Below are 24,748 nucleotides of genomic sequence, written 5' to 3' on the forward strand. Positions count from 1 at the left end.
CTCACTATTTTCCCCTAGCAGGGGTTCTGTTACAATGTCCGCCCTCCACAGCAACGGCAAAAGGGACGCTCACCATAGATGCGGTGGTCCCGCCATGCCAACCACGATGCAGCCGCCACCATGGCAGGCGGTGCTGTCAGCAGCATCCCCCTCAATGTAAAAAATGCATGTTTTGCATTTGCATGCACAACATGACGTGCACTGCGCGGTGCCTGCCACCTTGTGCATGCAAATGTAGGCGGGTACCCCCATGTGCACCCCCAACACTCTGGGGAACCGCAACGGGCACCCAACAGCATGAACCGCATGCCTTTCCATGGTGACATCGCTGCCATAGAAAGGTGAACTTCCACCTGCATCATAATATGGATGACAGTGTCTTGGAGACACCGCCTCCATATTATATCCCTTTTCCACCTGGTCAAGCATTCTACTGGTGGAAAAGCGCCCGACTGCCTTTCCGTTTGCCGAAGTGCCCCGCGCCGCGGGCCGGCGGTGGCGATCCGCTCACCATCATATGGGGACTAAATTTCACCTAAAATATTGTGAAATATCAAAAAGTTATCATAATTAATTAACAATTAATTAATTAATTAATTAACTAATAAGAAGTAACAATAAAATTAATAACCATCAAATCTAAATTAATTCACACAATTAACACTATAACATAACTTTTAATAAATATTCTGTACAAAATAATAAAAATTACATTAAAATAAATTATTTTTGGGGCGTGGCTTAGCAAGCCAACATGGCGGACGTGTGCTAAGTGAGCTCCGTCCAGCCCACACAATATCCTGCATTTATCCTGACATCCCACGATCATCATGGAATCCTGGAACTGCTTTTGGAACCCTAACCACTTGCGGCTGCCCACGGGAGTGAAATTACAGTGCCTGAGACAGATGAGAGATGGGAGCCCAGGCCTCACACAAGGAGAGGCCTTGTGCCAGCCGGAGGAACCAGGGAGTTGTGTGGGGCATCCCCGAGGTGAGAGGAGTGCCGCGTGCGTCTCTGAGCCCTACCCGGGGGCGGTGTGTGCCACCTTGTGCATACAAATGTAGGGGGTACCCCATGTGCACCCCCCAACACCCTGGGGAACCGCAACGGGCCCTGAACAGCATGAACCGTATTCCTTTCCGTGGTCACATCGCTGCCATAGAAAGGTAATCTTCCGCCTGCATCATGATATGGATGGCAGGGTCTTGCAGACACCGGCTCCATATGGTGTCCCTTTTATGCCTGGTCAAGCATTCGACTGGCGAAAAAGCGGCAGACTGTCTTTCTGTCCACCGAGGTGCCCCGCGCCATACTAATATGGCAGGGGGAGAACCAGGGACATATGGCGGGCGGATCAGCACCGACGGCCCTACAATGGCGATCCGCCCACCATCATAATGGGGCCCTAAATGTCACCTACAATATTGTGAAATATTAAAAAGTTATCATAATTAATTAACAATTAATTAATTAACTAATAACAATTAACAATAAAATGAACCATCAAATCTAAATTCACACAATTACCACTATAAAATAACTTTTGATAAATATTATATACAAAATAATAAAAATTACATTAAAATGCAATTATTTTTGGGGCATGGCTTAGCAAGACAACATGGCGGACATGTGCTAAGTGAGCTCCGTCCAGCCCACACAATATCCTCCATTTATTCTGACACCCCACGACCATCACAGAATCCTGGAACCGCTTTTGGAACGCTAACCACTTCCGGCTGCTCACAGGAGTGAATTTACAGCGCCTGAGAAGGGCCGCACCCGAGGAGCGGCCTAGTGCCAGCCGGAGGAGCAAGGGAGTTGCTTGGGGTGCGCCCAAGGTGAGAGGAGTGCAGGGGGCATCTCTGAGCCCTACCTGGGGGCGGTGTGTGCTGCTTTGGGGCCATCTGAGCAACTGCGAGCAGAGGTGGTGATGGTATCATTAGATGTTTCAGTGAAATGTAACCTCTTGGCGATGCATAAATCCTTCTCCAGAATTGACTACATAGTTGTTCCCTGAGTGATGTCTGGGAGGGTGGTGTCAGCTGAGATTCTTCCCCGCGGACTTTCAGACCATTCCCCGGTGTCCGTTGTCCGTGGAGCTTCAAATAGGTAGGAGGCGACAGCCATTTCGTTGACGCCTCTCGGTATGGCATCTACAGAATGATGAGTACAGAAAGCATATGCATGAGGCGATCGCACACTATCTCCTTATCAATGATAGGTCTGTCGATAGTGCCAGGATATTGTGGGATTTGTAGGGATTTGTAGAAATCAAGGAGATTGGCCGCAGGGGATGAGGAACAGGCAGGGCCATATATATGAATAAGAAAAGATTTGCCTGCGCCTCAACTTCTTTACAAGCTTTTATGATTTATGCTTCATAGCTAAACACATTTCTTTATGTTTGTACTGGTATTTTATTTGTACCTTTTAACTTCATGTATTTATACATTAATTTAGTTTTTTTCTTTCTGTGTGAAAAGGGAACTATCGCAGAATTTTAAACATTACATATATACATAAATTCAAAAACACTTACAAAAACTCATTTAGATTCCTCAAGTTAAGACATGCTATACATACTACATCACAGTACACAATTATATACAAAAAACTGAATAAACAAACACATTTATAAGACAGGTTATACAGTGAGTGAATCAGTGTCATAAATTAAAAAACATATATATCTATATTTCTCCATAAGAGCACAAAGGCATTATTCATATAGTTCATCAAAATGGAAATTAATTCTGGATTTAATGAAATGCAAGTTTTTTTTAATCCTTATTCTTCTGTGCTCTTTTATTGTGCCGACGCGTTTCGAATCATAGGTAATCAATGCCTGGATTCTCATCAGGGCTTTTTGATTCTCTGTACAAGATGTATAAAAAAAATAATATAACCATTTTAAATGGGGGGGGCTTTATTCTTTTTACCACATCCACTCGCTCTACACTGTACTCTCTATTGTACCTGAAAAGGTGCAAGTGGCTATTCCTCATCAGTTATATCGCAGGTTAATCTCTGTGTTTTCTTTTGATTGAGGATTTTCTGTTAACAAACAGAGAATCAAATCAGTGATTATCATATAGGACGATTTATCTTTCTAGACACCTTACTCAACCATGTCCTACCTTCTCTGATCATTTGAGTGAAGTTAGGCCATCTATTCAATTATATTTCCAAGGCTACTTATGTCAAAAATAGGGCTAATTTTAATCATCCAGTTCTATTAAATAGTCGTGAGCCCACGTTATTCCTATCTGGAACGGCAAAGACTTTATTTACCACCCTTTCTGGACAGTATTCCACAGTCTCAATTTGAATAAAGAACATGAGGAAAGCGCATACCTTACCGCTTAAATTCGTGATATTTGAACGATGTTTACTTCGCTCATAGAGCGTTTCCCCGACACAGCGTTCGTCTTTCGACTGCTGAGAAAGAACTACGTTTAATCATTTCTGCCTTGCAACAATGTTTCAACAGGCTTCAATTCAAAGGAAACAAGTGCGTTCCTCGTTAGTTCACGATAACGGGTCATGCTGCTTATTTCAAAATAGGGATAACTACAATCATCCAGTTCTATTGGATAGTCGTGAGCCCACGTTGTTCCTATCTGGAACTGCAAAGACGTTATTTACCACCCTTTCAGGACAGTATTTCACAGTCTCAATTTGAATTGAAGACATGAGGAAAGCGCATACCTTTCGGCTTTTGTTCATGTTGTTTGGCCGGTGTTTACTTCGCTCGTAGAGCGTTTCCCTGACACAACGTTCGTCTTTTGACTGCAGAGAAAGAACTAGGTTTATTCATTTCAGACTTGCAACAATGTTTCAACAAGCTTAAATTCAAAGGAAATCAAGCGCGCACCTCGTCAGTTCACAATGGCGGGTCGAGCTGCTTCAAGGCACTTCAGATGCTTAATTTAGTTCCCGATTCCTACGGCATGGACGTAACATTACTGTGATTATGTAATATACATTTCTACCGCTACTTAAGCATATTTTGCTTGTTACACAGTATTTACCTGATTCCGTTCTTCTCGGGCTGCACTTCGTGTCGATCTATCGATTCCTCGATGTCGTGGCAGACATCTTAAGAGGAGGGGCTTACCTTTTTTATGCCTTCGTCATGAACGCTCAGGCATTTAATCCGATTCCTATTTGCAATTCAATCAAAATGCATTTTGGGATACGTAGTTGATACAGTTATGTGCTTAATTTTTTTGTTTCCACATGGAATTTTTAGCAGTCTATTATTGCATCATGTGTTAAATAGATGCCATACAATATTTCATTATATTCTTTGATGCCTTTATCATAAACACTGGGACATATAGTCCGGTTCTTATCGGCAATTTAAAGTGCATTCTGGGGCACGTGGTTGGACTGATTATGCAAGCTCAACCTTGTTGTTTTGTAGTTTCCACAGGTTATTTTGGTCACTCTTTTATGGCGTTGTGTATTTAAATGGATGCCATTCAGTATTTCATTATATTCTTGTTATTTCTGACATATTGTTCAGCCCAGTTAGGGCACTATTGAATTTTAAAATTAAATATGCCTTTATCTGGAGCAATGCTGTTTCAATGTCTAATGGATGTTTTGCTGCAATAATAGCAGCTAAAATTGTCCATTTAAAATCATTCTCTCAGTGTGCCTTCTCAATAAAACGTTCGACCGTTGGGGAAGTGGCAACTTTCTTTTTAAGCCTTGACCTGGGCTGTGTAATCCTAGTATTAACTTGCTGGTTCGTTTTAACTTTATACACTTTCATACAGGGACATAGTATGGCGTACACTACATTTCTAGTTTACAATTTGAAGAACCAGAATGTTTCCACTTTACTCCTTTTTGGTTAAATTCAGTGCCTTCAATTGTATTGATGCACACCACATAATTGCCACACTTGTGATGGCCGTCAACTGGTTTTAAATTCTATTGTGATAACAAATCACTTTTAGGTTTTGGTAAAGAAATGTCTTGCCTTACAATTTTTTGACCTATACTTTGATTTTTTTCTCATTGCGAATATTGGTTTCGGAAAAGGACACTCAAGATTTTCAAGGAGGTGCCAATTTTGGAGCACAAGTTGCTTACATGTATTAGTCTCAGGTCCAAAGGTTGTCACACACACCAATTGGTCAAGTTATTTTTTCTCTTTCAACTGTAAAAGAGTTTCTCTCTGTGTGAACTTAGCTCTTTTTAAGGAGTGTTTCAACAACTTTTTTGAAAAGCCCCTTTGGCTCATTTCATTGCAGAAATGTGTTGCATGCTGTTCAAATTCTTTAATATCTGTGCAGTTTCTCCTTATTCTTAAGAGCTGCCCATAGGGGAGGTTTTCTTTCAAACTCCTGGGATAGGCTCTCCTGTGGTGCAGGATCGTATTTTTATCTTTTTTTTTCTTGTAAGGAGATGTTTTTAACTGATTACCTGCACTGGTAATCTCGACCTCCAAAAAAGTCATTTTAGTTTTACTCCATTGGATGAAGAACTTGATGTCCTCATCTCAGTGGTTAAGCCACTCATGAAACGCCATCAACTCAATCTGGCTCACCTGATACAGTAGCGAGATGTCGTCAATGTGGCGTAAACATTGTTTATTTTTTTCTCTGATGGGATTGTTACTTTCAACAAATCTTTCCTCATACTGTGCCACACAGAGCACCGCCATTTCTGGAGCACAAGGACATCCCATGGCAGTGCCTTTTACCTGCATAAAGAATTGGTCATCAAATTTAAAATAATTCTTTTTGAGAGCTATTTCTGCAAGTTTTATAATGAATGACTTTGGAACCCTGTGGGGCCATTCTCTGCTCTCTAGGTACTCCTCCTGAGGGATCTGCGTGTACAACGATGTAACATCTAATGTTACCATCACCCATATTTCTTCATCAAAAGGCGTTCCTTCTACCTTGGTGAGGAAATCTGTGGTGTCTCTTAGGTACGAGTGGACATCTTTCAAGAATGGCTTCAGAAAGAAGTCTACATCCTTTAAATGGGTTCTAATATTGAATCACACCCGAGACAATTGGTCTATCCAGAGGTTCCTCCGGATTTTTATGGATCTTAGGCAGAAAGTATAAAATCGGGGTTTGGGTAAATTGTTTGACTAGAAAATCATGTTCTTTTGGTCCCAGGAATCCTCCCTTAATTCCCAATTACAGGGTTTTGGAGATTATATCCTGTATTGACTGTACCGGATCCTCATTAACTTGTTGGTACCAGATTTTATTATTCGCCTGGTTCCATCCTTTGGTAAGATACATGTCCCGGGGCCAGATCACTACTGCCCCTCCCTTATCCACCTGTTTGATAATCAAAGAGGTATCTGATTTTAAACTTTGTATTGCTGCTTGTTGTTTTGAGCTTATGTTCCTTTGAACATATTTCTTAGTTTTTTCTACTTTGTTAATAGATGACAATATTGTTTGCTCAAACGTGACTACCTGTTTTGGAATATTTTGAATGGGAACAAATTTTGATTTGGTCCTCAATCCTGTCAACTCTTTATTTATAGCTGGTTCTTGATTAGCAAAAAAGGCTCTTAATCTAATCTTCTTACAAATTGCTTCTAATTTGAGCTTTGTATAATCTGTTTGTTTGCATGGGACCAATTTTAACCCCAAATTTAAAACAGTTTCTTCGTCTCTAGAGAGTATCTTTTTGGACAAATTTACTACTGTGGATGGTTCTATGATTTGTAAAAGCGGTTCCTGGTTTTCATCTCCCATGGTGGTTTGTACCGTACCATTTGTTGTTGGCCTTTGTCTAAACAAGACACCAGTTTTTTAGAATGATTCCCTCTGGATTCTAATCCCGAAGACTCAGAAGATGGTGTATCAGAGAAGGTAGAGAACCGATTCTTTGACCTTCCCTGATAGCTAGTAAGAGCTTTGAGAAATTCCAATAAAGTGTAATAGTCTTCCTTCGAAAAGGGATACACTAGCTCTATATTAAATGATAATTTTCAATCTTTTTCAAATTTGGCGCTCTTGTTATTAATCATATTATCTTTGAAAACATGAATGTCCTTTTCGATTTTATCAAGCAGAGCCTTTGCCTCTGTGACAGACTGATTAGTTCTAATAGTCTGCGTAAGTTCCTCAAGTTCTTCCAATTTTTTTACAAATTATCTGCGCCGTTTCTATCTTATGGACCATTAGGTCCCGGCTGCATTTTGTATTAATAAAACTGAATCTCTTCTTATAGTCAGCGTCCTCTATGAATATCACTGGGACATTTTTGATCTGGAGTCCCCAAGCGATAGTTCCTGCTTTTAAATGTTGAAGAAGAAAATAACCATGCAGCTCTGTTCTAATATGTTTCTTATGAAGACATGTTAATTTTTCGGCTTCATTCTGCTGTTTAGCAGAAGAGCTAAGTGAAATTGTCGAAAAAGGAGAAGAGGCAATTAAATCTTGAAAGTGATTCTCAGTGAAGGACAAGGTTTCCTTTTCAGACATTATTTATAGGAAGGTACTTGGCCCTCCTAAAATATATTCTTTCTAGAATAAGTATAGCAAACTGGGGGTAGGTAATATCCTACACAATCCCAGCTCTCGCGGGTAGACACCCGCTCAACAATTTGTAGAAATCAAGGAGTTTGGCCCTAGGGAATGAGGAACAGGCAGGGCCATGTATATGAATAAGAAAAGATTTGCCTGAGCCTCAACTTCTTTACAAGCTCTTATGATTTATGCTTCATAGCCATACACATTTCTTTATGTTTGTACTGGTATTTTATTTGTACCTTTTTACTTCATGTATTTATACTTTTATTTCGTTTTTTTCTGTGTGAAAAGGGAACTAGTGCACAATTTTAAACAATACATATATACATAAACTCAAAAATTCTTATAAAAACTCATTTACATTCCTCAAGTTAAGACATGATATACATACTACATCACAGTACACAATTATATACAAAAAACTGAATAAACAAACACATGTATAAGTACAGGCCGCACAGTGAGTCAATCAGTGTCATAGATTTAAAAAAAAACCTGCAATTGATCATTGAATGAGGATTCAAGAACATGATTTTCTAGTCAAAAAATTTCCCCGAACCCCGATTTTATACTTTCTGCCTAAGATCCATAAAAACCTGGAGGAACCCCCGGGTAGACCAATCGTCTCAGGGTGTGATTCAATATTAGAACCCATTTCAAAGTATGTGGACTTTTTTCTGAAGTCATTCTTGAAAGATGTCCACTCGTACCTAAGAGACAACACAGATATCCTCACCAAGGTAGAAGGAATGCCTTTTGATGAAGAAAGACAAGTGATGGTAACATTAGATGTTACATCATTGTACACACAGATCCTTCAAGACGAGGCATTAGAGGTGATGGAGTTGTACCTTGGGAGCAGAGAGGGAAACATCCTTTACAACGGAACAGTTACAACGCGGTACCGTTACAACACAGGATTTACAACGCAGGATTTACAACAAAAATCGTTACAACGACTTTCGTTGGAGGGCACTCTAGGATAGAGGATAGTTTAATTTACTAACACCTTCCCTACTATCCACGAAGACTGGAGTTGGAATAGTAAATTAAACTATTCACTATCCAGCGCCCCCCAACGCAAGTCGCTGTAACGACTTGCGTTGTTAAACCTGTGTCGTAAAGGTACGCGTTGTAACGGTAGGGGTTGTACCGTCATACATCCGAGCAGAAAACGGCCCCACAGGGTTCCAACTTCATTCATTATAAAACTTGCAGAAATAGCTCTCAAAAAGAATTATTTTAAATGGGATGACCAATTCTGTATGCAGGTGAAAGGCAACCCCATGGGATGTCCTTATGCTCCAGAAATGGTGGTGCTCTATATGGCACAGTATGAGGAAAGATTTGTTGAAAGTAACAATCCCTTCAGAGAAAAAATTAAACCATAGTTACGCTACATTGACAACATCTGGCTCCTGAGGCAGGGGAGCCAGATTGAGTTGATGGCGTTTCATTAGTGGCTTAACCACCGACATGAGGACATCAAGTTCTCCATCCAATGGAGTAAAACTAAAATGACTTTTTTGGATGTCGAGATTACCAGTTCAGGGAATCAGGTACAAACATGTCTTTACAAGAAAAAAACAGATAAAAATACGATCCTGCACCACAGGAGAGCCCATCCCAGGAGTTTGAAGGAAAACCTCCCATATGGGCGGCTCCTAAGAATAAGGAGAAACTGCACAGATATTAAATAATTTGAACAGCATGCAACAAATTTCTGCAATGAAATGAGCCAAAGGGGCTATCCAAAAAAAGTTGTTGAAACACTCCTTAAAAAGAGCTAAGTTCACACTGAGAGAAACTCTTTTATAGTTGAAAGAGAAAAAAGAACTTGACCAATTGGTGTGTGTGACAACCTTTGGACCTGAGATTAATACATGTAAGAAAATTGTACTACAAAATTGGCCCCTCCTTGAATGTCTTGAGTGTCCTTTTCTAAAACCATTATTCACAATGAGAAAAAATCAAAGTATAGGTCAACAGATTGTAAGGGCAGACATTTCTTTACCAAAACCTAAAAGTGATTTGTTATCACAATGGAATTTAAAACCAGTTGAAGGCCATCATAAGTGTGGCAATTGTGTGGCGTGCATCAATACAATTGAAGGCAAGGGGCCTTATTTATGAAGGCCTTGCGCCGCCGGTGCGTCACTTTTAACATGGGAAAAAGTGACGCACCGGTGGCGCAAGGCCTTCATAAATAAGGCCCATGGAATTTAACCACAAAGGAGTAAAGTGGAAACATTCCGTTTTTTCAAATTGTAACACTAGAAATGTAGTGTACGCCATACTATGTCTCTGTATGAAAGTGTATATAGGGAAAAGGAACCAGCAAGTTAATCCTAGGATTACACAGCACAGGTCAAGGCTTAAAAAGTAAGTTGCCACTGCCCCAATGGTCGAATATTTTATTGAGAAGGCACATAGAGAGAATTATTTTAAATGGACAATTTTAGCCACTATTAATGCAGCAAAACATTCATTAGACATTGAAACAACATTTCTCCAGAAAGAGGCATATTTAATTTTAAAGTTCAATAGTGCCTTAACTGGACTGAACAATGTCAGAAATAACAAGAATGTAATGAAATAATGAATGGCATCCATTTAAATACACAACGCCATAATAGAGTGACAAAAATAATCTGTGGAAACTACAAAACAACAGGGTTGAGCTTGCATAATCAGTCCAACCACGTGCCCCAGAATGCACTTTAAATAGCCGATAGGAACCGGACTATATGTCCCAGTGTTTATGATAAAGGCATTAAAGAATATAATGAAATATTGTATGGCATCTATTTAAAACATATGCAATAATAGACTGATTAAAATTCCATGTGGAAACAACAAGATTAAGCACATAGTTGTATCAACTACGTGTCCCAAAATACATTTTGATTGAATTGCAAATAGGAATCGGATTAAATGCCTGAGCGTTCATGACGAAGGCATAAAAAAATCTAAGCCCCTCCTCTCAAGATGTCTGCCACGACATCCAGGAACCGATAGATCAACACGAAGTGCAGCCCGAGAAGAACTGAATTAAGTAAATACTGTGTAACAAGCAAAATTTGCTTAAGTAGCTGTAGAAATGTATGTGACATAATCGTAGTAATGTTCCATCCTTGCTGTAGGAATCGCAAACTAAATTAAGCATCTGAAGTACCTTGAAGCAGCATGACCCGCCATCGTGAACTAATGAGGTATGCGCTTGATGTCCTTTGAATTGAAGCCTGTTGAAAGATTGTTGCAAGGCTGAAATAATTAAACGTAGTTCTTTCTCAGCAGTCGAAAGACGAACGCTGTGTCGGGGAAACGCCCTATAAGCGAAGTTAACACCTTCAAAATAGCACGAAAAAAGGTAAGCGCTTTCCTCATGTCTTTAATTCAAATTGAGACTGTGAAATACTGTCCTGAAAGGGTGGCAAATAAAGTCTTTACCGTTCCAGATAGGAACAATGTGGGCTCATGACTTTCCAATAGAACTGGAAGATTAAAGTTATCCCTACTTTGACATAAGCAGTGCGACCCGTCATCGTGAACTAATGAGTACGCGCTTGATTTCCTTTGAATTGAAGCCTGTTGAAAGATTGTTGCAAGGCAGAAATGATTAAACGTTGTTCTTTTTCGGCAGTCGAAAGACAAACGCTGTGTTGGAGAAACACTCTACGAGCGAAGTAAATATTGTTCAAACATCACGAAAAAAAGCTGTAAGGTATGCGCTTTCCTCATATTCTTAATTCAAGTTGAGACTGTGGAATAATGTCCAGAAAGGGTGGTATATAAAGTATTTCCCGTTCCAGATAGGAATAACTTGGGCTCACGACTATCTAATACAACTGGATCATTAAAGATATCGCTATTTCTACCATAAGAAGGCATGGAAATATCATTGAATAGATGGCCTAACGTCGCTCAAATGATCAGAGAAGGTAGGACATGGTTGAGTAAGTGTCCAGAGAGATAAATCGTCCTATATGATAATCACTGATTTGATTCTCTGTTTGTTAACGGATAATCCCCAATCAAAGGAGAACACAGAGATTAACCTGCGATATAACTGATGAGGAATAACCACTTGCACCTTTTCAGGTATATTAGAGAGTACAGTAAGTGTAGAGCGAGTGGATGTGTTAAAAATCATTTTTTTACACATCTTGTACAGAGAATCAGAAAGCCTTGATGAGAATCCAGGCATTGATTACCTAATATTCAAAACGTGTCAGCACAACAAAAGAGCACAGAAGAATAAGGATTGAAAAAAGCTTGCATTTCATTAAATCCAGAATTAATTTCAGTTTTGATGCACTATATGATTAATGCCTTTGTGCTCTTATGGACATATAGATATATTTTTTTAATCTATGACACTGATTCACTCACTGTATAACCTGTACTTATAACTTTGTTTGTTTATTCAGTTTTTTTGTATATAATTGTGTACTGTGATGTAGTATGTATAGCATGTCTTAACTTGAGGAATGTAAATGAGTTTTTGTAAGTGTTTTTGAATTTATGCATATACTAGCTGTACCCGGCCACGCGTTGCTGTAGCTCAGTCTGGTTAAATGGAAGAGAACGAAAGGAGTAAGCGCACGTTTCTAATATGTTCAATTTCACAATGCATGTTGGTATACAATATGTTCTTGTTGTTCCATTGTCTGTGCAGATATAGAGATTGTCTGGTTTGCCAACTCTAGAACACGCAACATATAATTGTGCATGTGAGAAGCAATCCATGTCTAGATCTAAACCGTAGAATTCTAAAGATTGCTCCTGAGCTTTGTTATTTTTTTTTTTATAATAAACTTTATTTAAAACCACAGTTAGTAGTACATGTATCATATCAAGTACTCAAGGTACTTTTCTTCTCGCTGCTTGTTATCCAGTTTTTCCCGATATCAATTTAATACATATTTAAATCACATCACATCAGATGATATAACAGAAACAATCAGTACAAATGGTAGATGTTGAACGCATCCCTAATATATAACATGTAATAGAACCGCAGGTCGCAGTTGCATCGTGTTCTTTTAAATAATGTTGCAAAGTGAACCAACTCTGCCCCCCTCCCCCCACCCACTTCCCGGTCTGCCATCCTGACAACAATTATCCATCCTAATATATTTAGACAATTGCCTCCCTTGTTAATGTTGAAAAGTGAACCAACTCCTCTCCCCTCCCTCCACCCATTTCCCCGTCTGCCATCCTGACACAACTGTCTATCCTAATATATGTAGACTATTGTCTCTATGCGTCCCTTGTAGTTGTTGCGCTGTAAGCAAATCAATAGGGTCTGTTCGGCCTTTCGATTAAAAACGCGCATATTGGACATGCGCGTGTTCGAATCCAAAGTTGTGTATATAGAAACACGCGCTAATGTTGCAAAGTGTACCAACTCTCCCCCCTTCCCCCACTCACTTAACGGGCTGCCATCCTGACACCAACTGTCCATCCTAATATATGTAGACTATTGTCTCTATGCATCCCTTCTGGTTGTGGAGCAGCAACCAAATTGATAGGGTCTGTTCAGCCTTTTGATTAAAAACACACGCGTATTGGACACGTGCGTATTCGAATCCAACGTTATGTATATATAAACACGCGCTTAATCAAATCCAACGTTGTGTCAAAATTTCAAAGCAATCAGTGAAGAACTTTCGGAGATTTAAGATTTTGAACAAACGAACATTTACATTTTTAAGTGTCTGTTCGGGCTTTCGATTTAAAACACGCAAATATTCGACACACTCGTATTAGAATCCAACGTTGTGTATATAAAAACACATGTGTATTCAAATCCAACATTGTGTCAAAATTTCAAAGCAATCGGTGAAGATCTTTCAGAGATTTACGATTTTGAACAAAGGAACATTTACATTTTTATTTAAATAGAAGATGTATTGTTTAAAATTGTACACTAGTTCCCTTTTCAAACAGAAAGAAAAAACTAATTGAAAGTATAAATACATGAAGTAAAAAGGTACAAATAAAATACCGGTACAAACATAAAGAAATGTGTTTGGCTATGAAGCATAACTCATAAGAGCTTGTAAAGAAGTTGAGGTGCAGGGATATTGTGGGAGGCACTGAAACCTACTCTGAGGGGGTGGACATAGCCTGGTGCATGGAGGCCCGTCGGAAGCGCGGAGACAAATTGGTACGGGCAGAGGCAGAGGCAGAGGTAGAGAGGCTTGAGCACCTGGGAGGCAGGGGACGAGCAGGCGGCGTCTGCTACTAGCGCAACAATCATGTGCTGCTCTTCTGCTGGATGAGGCCCGACAGGTCTGGCTGGCGACGCGGAGCAGGATATGCCAATTGGGGGATGCTACATAGGCTCTGCCAGGGTGCCTTCCACTCCCAGGTCCTTCTGGGTGTTCTGGATGAGGCTGGGGTGCCGGTAACAGACCCTAAGATCATAGCGGAGAGTTTTGCATCAAACTATGCGGGTCTTTATGCCCCCCAGGAGTGCTTGCCAGAATCTACAGAATATACATTATATAGCGGACTTGCCACCAAAAGCGGTGTTGGACAAGGTACGGGATTGGCTCGAGCTCCCTATGACAGATGAGGAGCTGGGCGTGGCCATGGGTGTGCTTATCTCTGGGAAGGCTCCTGGACCCAATGGGTTCCCTAGCGAATTCTTTAGACAGTACAATGTACAGCTGGCTCCGTACTACCGGGCGACCCTGGAGGAGGCTAGGGAGGTGGCCGTCTCCCCCCGGACTGGAGGCATGCGGAAGTGGTGGTGTTCCACAAACCTGGGCGACCCCCGGAGCAACATGCCTCCTACCGCCCTATTTCCCTCCTGAATCTGGAGGCCAAGGTTCTGGCCAAGGCATTGGCTAATTGCCTCCTGCCTCATATTTTGGCACTTGTGCATCCAGATCAGGCTTGGTTTATGCCCCGGAGGGCCACCAGGCATAACATAAGGTGGGCGCATATGGTGATGGCGGTTATACGCTTCATGTCATACCAGATGCTCCTATAAACGGATTTGAGAGACTCTGTGTGGGTGGCAGAAGCGGTCTCTTCCAGCTTCTGCATTGGACGTGGCACCAGGCAGGGGTGCCCTCTGTCGCCGTATCTATTTGCCTTGGCTATGGAGCCACTGGCGGCGTGGGTGCGCATCGACGCACAGCTCTGGGGTTTGAGTAGGCACCGGGGCTGTCGGATAGGCTCGCACTGTATGTGGATTATATCTTCTTCTTCCTCATGGCCCTCAACAGACCTGGACCGCGGCTTCTTGAGATAATGCAGATCTTTGGGGAAACGTCAGGGCTCTATATGAACCCCCGCAAATCTACGCTGTGGGTTCTGGGTGATGGGGTAAGAGTGGGCGAGTGGGCATCTACGATTCAGGTGGCAGTGGGGCCCTTAAATATTTGGGGGTGTTCCATCTCCTGGGAGCGGAACCTGGTGCCAATATGGGAGCGGGTCCGAGAGGATATTAAACTCTGGTTGCGCATGCCGTTGACAATATAAGGCAGATCGGCAATTTTTAAAATGGTAGCGCTTCTTCGGCTGCTATACCATCCGCAGAATTACCTGTACCAGATTTCATCCGGATGGTTCCGGTTGGTGAACTCTGTGCTTGGGCAGTTCCTGTTGGCCGGGGGAGCGGTGCAGGTGGCGTTGCACACCTGCTTCCTGTCCACCTACTGAAGAGAACTCACGACATGGGATATACTTTTGCACTACCAGGTGTCTCATCTACTGGTCCTTAATGAGTGGTGGTATGGTGACAGGGAGGACCTGTCATATGCCTTGGAGCATCGCCTCATGGGTCAGCACACGCTTCACACTCTCCTTTACTCAGTGTCATTGCGGGGCGCACTACTGCCGGCCACACTGGTGGTGTTCCAAACTTGGAGGCAGTCGTTAAAGCGTATGGGATGGTGGAATACCCTGACCCGAGAAACCCCCTAGTTCACAACGAGCGCCTACCCGAACTGGCGACTCTCCGGGGCTTCAGGGGCTGGGATGCCATAGGAATCGTGACCCTGGGGGATGTCATGGAAGATACTACACTTAAGTCCTTTCGGGATCTGAGGGAGGAATTCTGTATGCCCCGGTCTAAGTTCTATCGATACCTCCAGTTCTGCCATGCACTGTCCCCCAGCCTGAGGGATCTGGAAGTTCTCCCCAAATTTAGTCCATTGGAGGCGAAGGTCTTCATTGGTGATCTGGAGACCAGAAAGATCTCCTAGATTTACCAATCCCTGGTTACTCATTGCTCGCCCACACTTTAAAAGCTTCGGGGGTATTGGGAGCAAGACGTGGGTACTCTGGAGGAGGAGGTATGGAGGGAGGCCCTGACTGCCCCACGAGGAGCTGCCATAGCGATGCGTCTCCGCCTCATTCAATTTAGGTACTTACATAGGGTATACTTCACCCGAACTCGCTTGTGGAGGGCGGGTTTGATTGCCTCTCCGGAGTGTCTTCGGTGCGGTAGGGAGGAGGGCACGTTTCTGCATACGGTCTGGCAGTGTTTATCCCTGGATCGATTTTGGAGGGGGGTGTTTTCCTGCCTGTCTCAGGTTTTGGGGGGGAACTTCCACGTGCGCCACAGTTGGCCTAGCTGCACGTAATTGAAAGTAATGGGGGCAATATTTACAAAAGACATTTTATGCAATTGGGTCTTACACTGGCGAAACGAGACATAGCCACGGTGGCAGCGTGGAAGAATGAACTGGACTTTTGTATGGGGCTCGAACAGCCTATTTTCGTTGCCAATGGCTGTCCACGTAAACATTACACAATTTGGAAACGATGAGAGGACAATAGGGGATTGTGGCTGGAGCCCCCCGTTGTCTTGGAAGATCTTCCAGTGGATTAATTACAGCCTCCCATGGTCTTGTTTTGGTACACTGTGGGGAGGGGTTGGAGGGTGTGTGTGTCTATGCTTATATCTCTTTGTTTTATATGTAAGAAGCATGAGCTGAACCAGATGGACAATGTGAGATTCGGGGGGGGGGAGGGAGGGGGAGAGTTGGGGGGGGGGTTTGTTCTCCGGATGTTCTCCTTGAATATGTACCTTAGTAATAATGTTGAAAAGTGGATTGCTTTCCTGTTTTTAGTAATGTGATACCTCAGTTGTCTCTGGGGTACAGAGCCCTGCAATGTATGGCAATCTGACAATAAAATATGTTTTCAAAACTTTAAAAAAATATATTTTCCACCCTACTCCCCTATCAACCCTCAACCCGCTCCTAAAAAAAGCACAAAATTAACAAATTTACAAATCAGTTATTAATAATTAATATATAAATGATTACTATTAATACAAATATTTTAACATGATTAACATAATTACCAAGTAATTAGTAATTGTTATTAATCAATTTGTAATTAATTACCAATAAATTATCAACTTAATTAACAATACAAATGATTTAATACTAAATTATTAATTAATTAAATAATTAATTATTTAATTTCAATTATATTACTTCCCACCCTATTCCCCTATAAACCCACAACCCGCTCCGGAATTAAATTACACAAAAATGTATTAACATAAAATTTATTACTTTAAAAAAATTCAAACATACATTACAAAAATAATACATACTTTTAACACATATACTAACATACAAAACCCTAAAACAAAAAAATCGATATTATTAACGATATTTTTACAAACGATATTACTAACTTCGATATTATAAAAAATGATATTTCTTACCTGCATGTCGATATTCTTAACCACTATGGGCCATATGTAGGTGGCCAAATACCGATCGGTAACACCGAAAAAGGGTCATTTTCGGTGTTACCGACAAAAATTTAGCCATGTGAGATGTAGGTAATACCGAATAGGATCGATAATAACGAATCGGTAAAAACCCTACGTTACCGACTCGGAATTACCGAAACAATGAATTCCGATTCGGTAGAAACGATTCGGTAAAACCCCCAAATATGCTATGTAGCAAACCCTGGTAATACCGATTTTGGCCAAAATCGGTAATAACGATTCGCTAATTACCACGTTTCAGGAGCATGTGGTAATCAGGAGGAGTCTATATAAACAGACCCAAAATGCATCTGTATGAACACAATGGCAGGCCTCTATCTCATAGCAAGGCGCCTATGCCTGAGAGCAGCAGGAATGAGGATCTGGAGACGTGAGGAGCAGGTGTACAGAGTACGCATCACTCTGTTCCAGTTGACAGACGCTGAAATACACGAGAGATACAGATTGCACCCAGACACTATCCTGGAGCTAATACGGGACCTAACACCCTATCTGGAGCATCAGATGCCAAGGGCCCACGCAATCCCCACCCATGTCCAGGTACTCTGCTGCCTGCACCTCCTTGCATCAGGAAGTTTCCAGGCTGTGATAGCAGCAGTGGGTGGAGTATCACAGAGCTGCCTTTCCCGGTTCTTCGACACCTTCCTAGATGCCATGATGGACAGAATGGAACATTACATATCCTTCCCCAGTACGCAGGCGGAGCTGCAGAGAACCAAGCTGGAGTTCTATCAACTTGCCCACTTCCCCCACGTGATCGGCTGCATCGATGGGACCCACATTCCCATCTGCCCACCTGCAGCAAGTGAATACATTTACAGGAACCGCAAATCCACCCACTCAATCAATGTGCAGGTGATCTGCAATGCCAAACACATTATCACAGACATCGTGGCAAAATACCCCGGGAGTACCCACGATGCTTACATCTTCAGGAACAGTGGCATACATACACGTCTGCTTGCTGGTGAATTTGCCGATGGATACATACTAGGTAAGTAAATGTCACACACCCTGATGTACACCCTGCCACAAGCTGTTGGTCACACCAATCAATGCCACTTACTTCTCTTCATAGGTGACAGCGCATATGCCCTCCGGCCGTATCTCCTCACACCATATCTGAACCCAACCACCCGAAGGGAGAGGAGATACAATGTGGCACATAAGAGCACACGCAACGTGGTGGAGCGCACTTTTGGTTTGCTCAAAAGCAGATTCCGTTGCCTCCACAAAACAGGAGGTGCGCGTCTGTACAGCCCCATCAAATGTTGCAAGATAATTGCTACGTGTGCAATGCTACACAATCTGGCCACGAAAAAAGGAACTGCAGTGGAACTAACTGAGTCAGAGGACGAGGACGAGGACAACCCTCAGCCAGAGCCCAGCGCGGCTGGTGCTGCTATTGAACATGATGGGAGACATAGATGGGCAGAGATAACATCACACTATTTCTGAGTGAGTAACGACACTGAGGCATTTCAAATTACATGTACAGGTGTTTATTTGGCACACCTCCAGCATTGTGAGCAATGTCCAATTGGACATGGGTTACATCACCCATCACATGCATGTGGACAGCCAGTGTCCTTCACTTCTTGCGTCCCCATGCTGCACGTGCATGTTCCCCATCGACACTGACTTGTGAGTTGGACCGTTCCTGTGCTGGGACAGTACGTCCACTACGCCTCCTGCACTCGGTGGGTGAGGGTGTGATGCTACCACCGCTGGTAGCCTCCTCACTGTCCCCCCCCCCCTTCCATATTTGAGGCCTTAGCATTCTGCATGAGCTCTAGCACTGAGGTCATGGACACCATCCCCCTGGCCACATCCCTGCTGCAATGCGCCATCTCCTCCTGCATGGCGATGGACCGGCGACACATCAGTGATGTCGTAGTGGCCAGCCGGTTCACCGACTTGGTATAGTCTTGGAGTCTCAGTCTCTGTCGGCGCATGCCAACACGGTCTTGCTCCAGCTGGCTGCAGAGGTTGTCCACCGAGGTTGCTACCCTCTCCATCCCTGCCGACATATTCTCCCCCATGGCACTGATACCCTTCTCCATCTTGTGCATATGTCTGTTAATGTTTGCCACCTCCCTGTGTAACGACTTCATCTCCCTCCATTGCAGGCGCTGGACCTTCAGCATGTTGCCTTCCAGTCCAGCAAACACACTGTCACCCTGCTCAAATGCCACTGGACTGTCCGGCCTTGCCCTGCGGCGTCGTGATGAGATGTTCGCACCCTCGGATGCTGAACCAGCCCGCTCCCTGTTGGTTCTCTCTACGATGGGACTTTGTTTGCGCTGGCTGCCCTCCTCCTCTGACGCCTCAATCTGCTGGAGGGTGATCACGGCATGCCTCCTGCCTGACTGTGGTTGTGGTGGTGGTGGTGGTGTTGGTGAACGTCGCAGTGGAGACTGAGTGAGAGGGGATTGCGGCCCTCCCTGGCGCTGTGGTGATGTCTGTGGTGGAGGATTGGCTGGCTGCGATGGCGCAGAGCTGGTGTTCCCTGCAGCCATGCTGTCTTCATCCTGTTCACTCCCCTCTGGCCTGGCTGACCTGCCTCTGCTGCCCTCAGCTGCACTGCGAGATGACTCGCCTGAAATGACACAAATGTAAATATTCTCAATGCTCTGTCTGCAATGCCATTGCATTAAAGTACATGCCAACAGTGCACAGTGGTTATCCTGGCCTATCCAATTCTATTACCATGCAATTGTGTTAGCTGCCCTGACAGTCCTGATCATGATTTCACACTGACTACATCACCCAGAATGCATTGCAGGTAAGCAGTTAGACATGGTGTGGAGTGGGAGCACTTTTACCACTATGGGGGTTGGGGTTGGGGAGGGGTTAGAGCAGCATGCTGGGCATGCTTCTTACCTTGTTTTCTAGCTGCTCTGGCGGAGCTGTCTGCATCTCCTATGCCACTCACACTCTCCCGCTGGATGGTGGACTCCACCATCTGTTCCAGTGGTGTTGGTACTGGGGCTCGGTTTTTTCCTCCTCCTGTTTTCCCTGCCAGCCTATGTCTCTCTGCCATTCTCTGTTTTGCTGTTTTTCTGAGGTCGTACCACCTCTTTCTGATGTCCTCTATGGTGCGCAGGGTCACACCTATGGCATTGATCTTGTCCCGAATGCCACTCCATATTTGCCTCTTCTGTGCGTCTGGTACTTGGTGGGACTGGGCTCCAAACAGCTTGTGGTACTCTTGGGTGACATCCTCAATCAGGATCTCAAGCTCCTTGTCGCTGAACTTGAGTTTCCTTTTTCTTTCACCTCCCTCCTTCTCCTTGTCCTGGCTTGCCATTTCAATGCTTGTTCAGTGGTTTATCTAATTTTTTTTCTTGGCTGTGTTGCTGCTGCCTCCTCAGCTCTCCTGCCTGCCTGCCTGCCTCACAGTGAGCTCCAGGCCCTGTGCACCTGGCTGGGTGTGGCAACTTCCTGTTTGTGAAGTTAATGGGTGTATCAGGATTGGCTGATTCACCAAAATGCAGTTTTTTAAATTACCAAATCGGTATTTCCGAATTTGGGTGTGGATTCGGTAACACTGATTCGGTAATAGCCTTTTGGTATGTATTTTTATTACCGATCTGTTCACAATCGGTATTTAATACCGATTTGCAACGATTCGGTAATGTTTAACGAATTTTTACCTACATCACGTTTACCTCATTCTTAATACCGATTCGGTATGATTCGGTATTAAGGAGTCGGTATTTACAATTTACCTACATATGGCCCCCAATTTTTGCAGGTCGATATCCTGTCCACTCGATATTCAAAACTCGATATTTTGTTCACTCGATATTTTGAAATCGGTATTATGACTAGTTACCGTTTAAAGGGCTACTTAAGAGGATGGCACAATCAGTGCTGCATGCCCACCAGAAGCATTTAATGTACAGGCTCTTGGCACATGTTGTGCACTTTACTAGGGACTTATAAGTAAACTAAAAATGCTAATTGAGTAAAAGCCATTTTAGTGGGGTACATGAATAGGTGACACACACTTGGAGAGGGACCATTCTAAGGAGAAGAGCGAGACAGCACCTATGATGTAGATCTACCATCTATAAGCTAAGGTATGGAGTTTGCTGACAAAGCCCAGAGATCTTCTATTATATAATAATACTTCTTAGCAAGGGGAGGGAGGTTCGGCAATATAGTCCTTTCTATGATCACATCTCCCTTCATGATGTATGGACTAGCTGCTATGCTGACAATGTTTGTACTATGCATTTTCCTGCTTGTGGTGGCACGTATACTGCATGTTGGGGCACGCTAGTGAAATGAAATATTTGAAACTATTTTGTGTTTCTGTCAGATCGTATTGTGGACAAGAACAAGAGAGTGAGGGAAAGGGTGTGTCTTGTTACGCGATGGCTGAGAGATCTGGGAGTGTTGTGTTCTGGGGTGTCTAATCAATTACTTCTCATTGAGTGAGAAGGAGAGCAATTGAGACACTATAGCTAGTTGGTCCTGGATTTGTGGGAACTAAGGTGGTAGGAAGACCCAGTCCCTATAAAATAAAGTCCCATAATCCTGCGCATAGTTCTGTGTTGGTGCAGAATCCCCGCAACACAGCTGGCTACCTTTTCTAGACAAGGAGTCAGTTGCTAATTGTGCGCTCATTTTCCCAGTATGAGTGAGGTGACTAATTGTTTGTCATGTGCATGGAAGCCAATTGACAAGCCGAGCTCCTGAACAATGTCAGCGAGCGGGTGCATATATACGTTAAAATGGTGGGAATGAGGGCAAAGCCCTGAAGCAGCCACACTTCAGGGAAATATGTCTGATTAACAGAAGTATACCCTGAAAGGTTCTGTCTTTTAGGAAGGAAGTGAAATGAAGTGAGCCAATTTAGTTAACTATGTTTTATTCGAGCTTCACTCATTCTTTGGGTAAGAATATCATGGTCTACTCTGTCGAAGGCCTCACTCCGGTCAAGATGGATGATGGCAGAAGACCCTTTCTTGGACCAGCATTATCCTCAGCTCCACCACGGAATCCTGTCTGCGTGGGGTGGAGGAGGGAGTTTTCCTCCCGAAATAGGTAGAAATGTTGGTTTACTTGCTTTTCAAATATCTTACTCACCGCCAGAAACAGGGATATAGGCTAGTGATTCCTTGGGCATGAGGGATTCAGATTGAAATAAAATATGTAATAATGGTTTTACTACAGCATGTTTGCACCCAGAAGAGGCTATTTCAGTAGTAAGTGAGAGACTGAAAAGATCCAATAGAGCTGGAACTATACATTCTGCTCCTTGAAGGAGTTTGTGAGTGGGCTGGGTATAGAGGGGAACCAGATTTCGCTTCACTAAGAAGTGTTGGGAGAGTTTAGCTAGCAAAGGGGGGTGGGGGAGTTTGTGAGGAAAACAGTGAGTGCGTCTGAAGTTTTTCCCTCGAGGGTGGATTTGTATTTTTTGTATTTTGTAGTGAACAGTAAATGTCGGCCAGATCATTGTAACATGTGACCGTAGGTTCTGGGCAATTGCGGTCGGGGTTTAATGTAGTTTGGGATTTAACAGTTTGGAATAATTCCCTTGGAGAGCTAGTTGCCCTGTCAATCTTGGCTTCAAAATAGGAAGTCATTTCTTGGTGAAAATTCCTAAAGGCTATGCAATTGTTTTTTCAAACTTTTTACATTCTTTTTTCAATCTCAATAGGTGAAGGGTGAACCAAGAAGAGGATTTATCCTTGCAGCCTAGTTTAATTGTTTTTATTGGGATCACCTCATCTAGGGATTGTTTAACCCAGTCACCAAATTTGTCATTTTCTATTTTAAGATGGTCTCCCATAGTGGATTTGGAGAAGGTAAGAACAGAGTTCTACTTTTTCTAGTTGGGTTTTGACCATCCACTATAAATTCTAGTTACCGGATAGACCCTGTGAGTGGTGAGTTGTCATGCAATATCATTGGTATCAGGTAGTGGTCTGACCACTAGATCAATGGGGCGAGGCTCTTTAACCTTGAGACTGGGGACATTACTAAAAACCGGGTCACGGAGATGCCCTTTTCCATGGATAGAGCCATCTAATCTTGGCAATAACTTTAAAGAGCTGAGGTTATGTTATATGCCTGACATTTCAGAGTTGTTGGTATCATCAACATGAACATTAGAATCCTCTGGTATGGTCAGATTAGGTTTTTCAATTGCTAGGCTGTCAATCTGACCTAGGAGGGCCTCTGAAAACTGGGTGCACGGTCCCAGGGGTATGTAAATCAAGATCCCTGAGAACGAAAATGTTGGGGTCATGGAAATAGTGAAGGAGAGGTTCTCACAGTCAGGGATGGGAAGGTGATTATAAGAATGTCTTAAAGAAGCTTTGAGTATTATGGCTATTCCCTCGCTAAATGGTTCACTTACAGAATATCGACCACAAAAATCTGGATGTTAAAAAAATTGAAGTCAAAATATAGAATGCAAAAATATTGACTCCCTATACTTAAACAGGTAATTACAAAATATTGAAACATAAATATAGTGTACAATAATATAGTTGCATTAAATATCAAATATAAATATGTATAATATAAAATATTCAAATAAACATAAATTAAACACATTTTAATTCATAAAAAAATTATTAAATGTTTATTTGAACAAATACAACAAATAAACGTATTTAAAAAAATATAAACACACACACACACACATATATATATATATATATATATATATATATATATATATATATATATATATATATATATATATATATATATATATATATATATATATGTATATATATATATATATATATATATTCACTGAAAAAACCATAGGTTTCACACCAGTTATAGTTAGGAAATAGTATTTAAAAAACCTATTAAATTCACTGAAAAAACCATAGGTTTCACACCAGTTATAGTTAGCTGGAAATTTTACTGACATAAAACCATTGAAATTCCACGTTATAGTTAGTTGGACTCACTATAACTTGCGGGTGTAATGCACTGCTGATAACGTCACATATTACATCACTGATGACACCATCCAGTGAATGTGTGCCTTTCTGAAAAATAAATACGTTTTATATATGTATATGTAAAGGTCGATGGAAGAATAAATGTTAAAATAAGTGTCTTAATGGATGTTTTAAAAAAAAAAATTTGATTGGTTAACTGGCTTATTAAGTGTATTTTAGTGAATACATATATTAGCGAATATTGTTTAAATATTTAAATGTTTGTATCAGTGTTTCACTTTGTGTATAAGTGGCTGCATGGGTTAATGAGTAGCTACATGTGTGTGTATATGGGTTATTAGATGTTTTTTTAAGTATCAGTATGAGTGTCTGTATGGTTTGGTGGGGGTATTACTTAGGACATAGATACATCAATGACTGACTCACTGTTTGTATGTGTTTGGAAGACGGCATATGTGCAGGACTGTATGGATGGATGAGTGTGTATATGTGTGTGTTAGTGAGTGAATGACTGTCTC

The sequence above is a fragment of the Lissotriton vulgaris genome, chromosome 10, assembly GCF_964263255.1.
Source record: "Lissotriton vulgaris chromosome 10, aLisVul1.2, whole genome shotgun sequence".
NCBI lineage: Eukaryota > Metazoa > Chordata > Amphibia > Caudata > Salamandridae > Lissotriton > Lissotriton vulgaris.